The 6,429-nt window shown below is 34.4% G+C and overlaps 1 long non-coding RNA gene across 1 annotated transcript in view; it reads left to right on the forward strand.

The window, feature by feature from the left end:
• Positions 1–1,827: 1,827 nt before the first annotated feature.
• Positions 1,828–6,429, forward strand: part of LOC139029251 (uncharacterized) — a 6,991-nt gene continuing 2,389 nt past the window's right edge. The window contains exons 1-2 of the long non-coding RNA XR_011481544.1: positions 1,828–2,026; positions 3,809–3,918. This is a non-coding gene — a long non-coding RNA (uncharacterized lncRNA). The remainder of the gene's footprint in view (positions 2,027–3,808; positions 3,919–6,429) is intronic.

Here is a 6,429-nt window from a genome sequence, read left to right on the forward strand (position 1 = left end):
TCAAATTGCATACAACCATTGACATTTCTAAGTTTGACATATTTTACTACACTGATTCCATAATTGAACGTGAGTATGTCATAAATCTCTTTATTTTATTAGGAAAATGTTTTTTACACAAATCAAAATTTATGAAGAAAAAGCCACTTTTCTAAAAAAAAAATTGTTTTATCTGATGTGGAATGCTATTTAGAGTCATTAAAATGTATACAAAACAAAATGTAAAAAAAAATATATTCACTACATGTCTGTATTTGAATTGATTTACTGTGGAATAGTTTATTTTAATTTTTCTAATTTCTTTGTGGAATCCCTCTGGCTGTTATGTTTATGTTTTGCATGTTACTGTTAATAAAAAATAAAAATAAACAATAACCCCCCCTAAAAAAAAATGTTTTTCAAGTTAGCTAGCTAGCTTCAGTTGAGGTATTCCAGTTCGAAGGAAAATAGAAATACTTTAGGRAAAAAAAGAGTATTTTGAAGTTGAGGTTTAGGAAAAATATTAAAAAGAATGCGAAGAAAAAGTTATAAAAATATATATACATGGGACGAGACAAAACAAAGAAGCACATAAAAAGCTTCAGAAAACATAAAGGTCATGTTAACTGACTGATATTATCTCATAGAAAAAAGTATAAAATATCCTAAGCCTGTGTTAACCTCAGACCTTATTTTCGGCTTTTATCCAAAACCCAATTCTTTCCCGACTCATTTTCCATAGGAATGGCTGAAAGAACCAGAGGTAACTAATTTCAGTTTTTTTGGACTCAACAATATGAAGACAGGCTAAAACTGTTTCTCCAATATAAATCCCCAATCACGCTGGTAGGAGATGTCATGGCGACGTTGGCTTGCTAAATGTAAGCGTACAAATACGTCATCGGGTCTAACGGTCGTCTTGCACCAAACTGCGCATATGCACAGACACTCGTTTGATTTAAAGTTGCTTTTGACGAAATAAAAACGTGTCAGTTTGTCACTTTCACGAAGTTGGAGTAATACCATGTACAACTTCTTATGTCATTGGCTCGAATCTACGTTGTGCCTTTAGCTTTCGAGAAAATTAACAACTAGGAAGAATCGTTCACTTCTCTCGTTGACTTTCAAACCCCGCCTGCTCTGTTAAGTTTATGCATGTTTATAAATGTTTGCATAGTATAAGGGATTTGCGTCAATTCAAATCTGGTATCAGGACATAATGTGATTCAGAGTCACGCGAATATACTTTAAGTATTTTTATTAAACTCAAGCGATAAATGGTAAATGCAATTTTCGTATATACGGGTTCTCTGTATCACTCGCAGGGCAGAACAGAGAACTGGCAGGATGTAGGTAAACAGCTGTTCTTATACTGTGAAGACTAGTTCCAACCCGTCTGTTGGCCTATCACAGTAGAGGCTGAGCGTGGTTTAAACTCTGCTCAGCCTATCACGCGCGCTCAGGCTAGTCCCAGCCTCTTTGCGCTCTTTGGTGTCCCGGCGCTGTAGATTACGCTCCATCACCCAGAGACTGAGGTCAGATAGCTCTGTAACATTGTCTGAGCTATTTGCACCTGCATACAGAGCACACTGTTCTCGCTCAAGGCTAACCACAGCTTCCCAGCACACTTATCTGGGGCTAACTGTTACTTCCAGCACACACACACAGACACCCAGGCGCCCAGGCAACAGTTGCTAATATTCATCACATGTGATTTAGCATTGGGTTATAGTGCAATAAACACAAATCCTAACAATAGTGGCCGATGTGAAGTCAATTTCCCTCCCTCGTGACTCCGAAAGTAAAGTACTGAAGGTTGTAAAACTTGTTGAAGTAAAAGTGAGTGTTCACTATTGCGTAATAAATTCAGTAAGAAATGTAATGATTTACCCGCCTTAGTCTATTTAGCCTATTGTACAGTCGTTCGTTTGTTTAGTGTCAAGTCATGCAAGTGTCAGAACGAGGAACAACCATGGAGCAACTGAATGAAATCCAGCTGAAGACTGTTGAGACCCAACTGAAAGAGCTATTTCCTCAGTCGCAGCAGGTGGGTATTAGGTAGTATAGTGTGCATTATATTCATTTTTATTATTAAATTATACTTTTTGTGTGAAGTTTATTAAGGCTTAATTGCACTTTTAAAAAATTGTGATTTGATAATGCAAAGATTATGCTTTTTGGAATAGATTACATTATTATATATTATAACAGAATAACTATTTTTCCTAGAGGAAATTACTTTGTTGTGGCAAGTCGGATAAGATGTAGCCTAAAGATTTCAAAGATGGAGTAGCAGTCAGACGTCTTTGTCTTTGTTTTGTCTTGTCCCATGTATATATATTTTTATAACTTTTTCTTCGCATTCTTTTTAATATTTTTCCTAAACCTCAACTTCAAAATACTCTCCTGCAACCCGCCTCACCCAATGTGGCGGTGGATCTGTTTTTTTCCCTAAAGTATTTATATTTTCCTTCTAACTGGAATACCTCAACTGAAGCTAGCTAGCTAACTTTTTTATTTTATTTTTATTAACAGTAACATGCAAAACATAAACATAACAGCCAGAGGGATTCCACAAAGAAAATAGAAAAAATAAAAAATAAACTATTCCACAGTATATCAATTCAAATACAGCCATGTAGTGAATACATTTTTTTGACATTTTGTTTTGTATACATTTTAATGACTCTAAATAGCATTGCACATGAGATACTTTTTTTTTTTAGAAAAGTGGCTTTTTCTTCATAAATTTTGATTTGTGTAAGAAACATTTTCCTAATAATTGTTAATTTACAAAATATACATGACAGGACTCTTATAGAGAGAAAGTAGAGAAAGTAATGCTGTCTTTTGTAGGCACTAACTCTGCATGGTTCATTGGACAAAGCCTATGGGAATATGAATGGAGTTTTTGTAGGGCTTTTGGATAAACACCGAAAATAAGGTCTGTGGTTACACAGGCTTAGCAGATCTTATACGTTTTGTTCTGAGATAATCTTAATCAGTGTATGTCACTTTTTGTGAATTTTGAAGCATTTATGTAATCATTTAAAAAAGCACATAAAAAGCTTCAGAAACAATAAAGGTCATGTTAACTGACTGATATTATCTCATAGAACAAAACGATATAAATATCCTAAGCCTGTGTTAACCTCAGACCTTATTTTCGGCGTTTATCCCAAAACCCAATTCTTTCCCGACTCGTTTTCCCCATAGGAATGGCTGAAAGAACAAGAGGTAACTAATTTCTGTTTTTTTGGACTACAACAATATGAAGACAGGCTAAAACTGTTTCTCCAATATAAATCCCAATCACGCTGGTAGGAGATGTCATGGCGACGTTGGCTTGCTAAATGTAAGCGTACAAATACGTCATCGGGTCTAACGGTCGTCTTGCACCAAACTGCGCATATGCACAGACACTCGTTTGATTTAAAGTTGCTTTTGACGAAATAAAAATGTGTCAGTTTGTCAATTTCACGAAGTTGGAGTAATACCATGTACAACTTCTTATGTCATTGGCTCGAATCTACGTTGTGCCTTTAGCTTTCGAGAAAATTAACAACTAAGGAAGAATCGTTCACTTCTCCTCGTTGACTTTCAAACCCGGCCTGCTCTGTTAAGTTATGCATAGTTTATATATGTTTGCATAGTGGCCGATGTGAAGTCAATTTCCCCTCCTCGTAACTCCGAAAGTAAAGTACTGAAGGTTTGTAAAACTTGTTGAAGTAAAATGAAGTGTTCACTTTGCGTATTAATTTCTGGAGCAATGTAATGATTTACCCGCCTTAGTCTATTTAGCCTATTGTAAGTCGTTCGTTTTGTTTAGTGTTAAGTCATGCAAGTGTCAGAACGAGGAACAACCATGGAGCAACTGAATGAAATGCAGCTGAAGCCTGTTGAGACCAACTGAAAGAGCTATTTCCTCAGTCGCAGCAGGTGGGTATTAAGGTAGTATAGTGTGCATTTATTCATTTTTATTATTAAATTATACTTTTTGTGTGAAGTTTATTAAGGCTTAAATGCACTTTTAAAAAATTGTGATTTGATAATGCAAAGATTATGCTTTTTGGAATAGATTACATTATTTATATTATAACAGAATAACTATTTTTCCTAGAGGAAATTACTTTAGTTGTGGCAAGTCGGATAAGATGTTGCCTAAAGATTTCAAAGATGGAGTAGCAGTCAGACGTCTTTGTCTTTGTTTTGTCTCGTCCCATGTTATATATTTTTATTAACTTTTTCTTCGCATTCTTTTTAATATTTTTCCTAACCCCTCAACTTCAAAATACTCTTTTTTTTCCTAAAGTATTCTTATTTTCCTTCGAACTGAAATACCTCAACTGAAGCTAGCTAGCTAACTTGAAAAACATTTTTTTTTAGGGGGGGTTATTGTTTATTTTTATTTTTTATTAACAGTAACATGCAAAACATAAACATAACAGCCAGAGGGATTCCACAAAGAAATTAGAAAAATAAAAATAACTATTCCACAGTAAATCAATTCAAAATACAGACATGTAGTGAATACATTTTTTTTACATTTTGTTTTGTATACATTTTAATGACTCTAAATAGCATTCCACATCAGATAAAAAATTTTTTTTTTTAGAAAAGTGGCTTTTTCTTCATAAATTTTGATTTGTGTAAAAAACATTTTCCTAATAAAATAAAGAGATTTATGCATACTCACGTTCAATTATGGAATCAGTGTAGTAAAATATGTCAAACTTAGAAATGTCAATGGTTGTATGCAATTTGAGGCCAAGATATAGTTTTAATCAGTCCAGAACAATTCACTATATAAACAATGACAGAATAAGTGTTCAATAGAATCAGTTTTCTAGTTCACAAATGCATTCACTGGTAACATCAGGTATATATTTAGAAATCAAGCTATTACACGGATAGAATCTAGGGATAATCTTTAAGGAGCTCCTTTTCTTTATTGGTCACCAATTTGTGTGGAGTGAGCCAAGCACGGCGCCAGATTACATCAAACGATGAAGCCCAACAAAATATCGCAGAGGGTAGACTTCCTGTAGAAAATATCCCTTAATAAACGATTGTTGAATTTTGTATCTAGTAGACCTATGCCATTCACCTGGATATTGCTTCAATCGGAGATATTCCAAAATATGCATTATTCTGAAGTAAAGTTTTTATCCCACTAGGTATAGCTTTAATAACAGTGTCATATTCCTTGCTTGAAACCTCAAAGTTGTATCTTTCCATAAATTCTCCTGTGTAAATAGGTTCCCACTAATATTAACTAATTGGCTGACAAGGAAAATGTTTTTCGAGAACCATTTATAGTAAAATAACATCTTGTTTCTATGTAATATCGACCCATTGTTCCATATAAAACATTTATGAGGTGAAAAGTTGTGTTTATACAACAAAGCCCAGCACATTAAAGCCTGCTTGTGAAAAGCCGCCAGTTTCACAGGAAGTTTACCCACAATATATGGACATTCTAGTAAAAAATGAAGCCCTCTTCTGAAAAACAAAATGAGGTTTAATATTCCAGAAACTATGAGGATTTTTTATGTACCTTTTAATCCAGTGTATTTTGATATCTGATTGAAGAGAGTGAAGTCTAAGACATTTAGACCGCCATCAAACCCTGTTGTTCAAATTAAAGTCATTCACAGCCTTAAGATTTTTGGTGATCTTTACACCGAGGTAGGTTACAGTATCTTTTTCAGAGATGTTACAATCTGCTGGATTGACAGCTCCCTTTAGAACAAACTTGGACAACCTTGTCGTATTCCTTTGTAAATGTTATACCTTGAAGATGTTCCATGACAGAGTTTGATACAGCTATTGCCACCATTATACAGGGTTCTAATAGCATCAACAAACAAAAAAGACCAAACTTCAAATGCTTAAGACAATCAAAGATAAAATTGTGACTTACTGTATCAAATGCTTTCTGAAAATCCAAAAATAGGAATACAGGGAAGTCATCCATAGATCACAATACTCAACCAAGTCTAACAGCAGCCTCAGATTATTATATATATGGCACCCTTTCATAAACCCTGATTGACATTCATCAATCAGATCATTCAAGCAAGACTTTAACCTTTTTGCAAAGATTAAGGCTATAATTTTGTAGTCGTTATTTAGGAGTGTGATATGACGCCAATTATCAATATTTAAGAGATCCTTGTGTGGTTTAGGTATAAGAGTGATAACCCTTACTTCAGAGAGGCAGTTAGTTCTCCCTTCTTTAAAACCTCCTTAAAGGCTTCAAGTAAAAATGGTGCTATTTCTTCAGAGAAGGTTTTGTAAAATTCAGAGGTTAATCCATCACAACCTGGAGATTTGTTATTTTTTAACTGGCAACCCCGTACTGGATGTCCATAATGGATAAATCTTGACAGCAAGACCGATTGAATTCTTCACTAACCGAATTAACATTCTCTATAGAATCAAGGAGAT

Source organism: Salvelinus sp. IW2-2015, linkage group LG18 (genome assembly GCF_002910315.2).
Source record: "Salvelinus sp. IW2-2015 linkage group LG18, ASM291031v2, whole genome shotgun sequence".
In the NCBI taxonomy this organism is placed as follows: Eukaryota; Metazoa; Chordata; class Actinopteri; order Salmoniformes; family Salmonidae; genus Salvelinus; species Salvelinus sp. IW2-2015.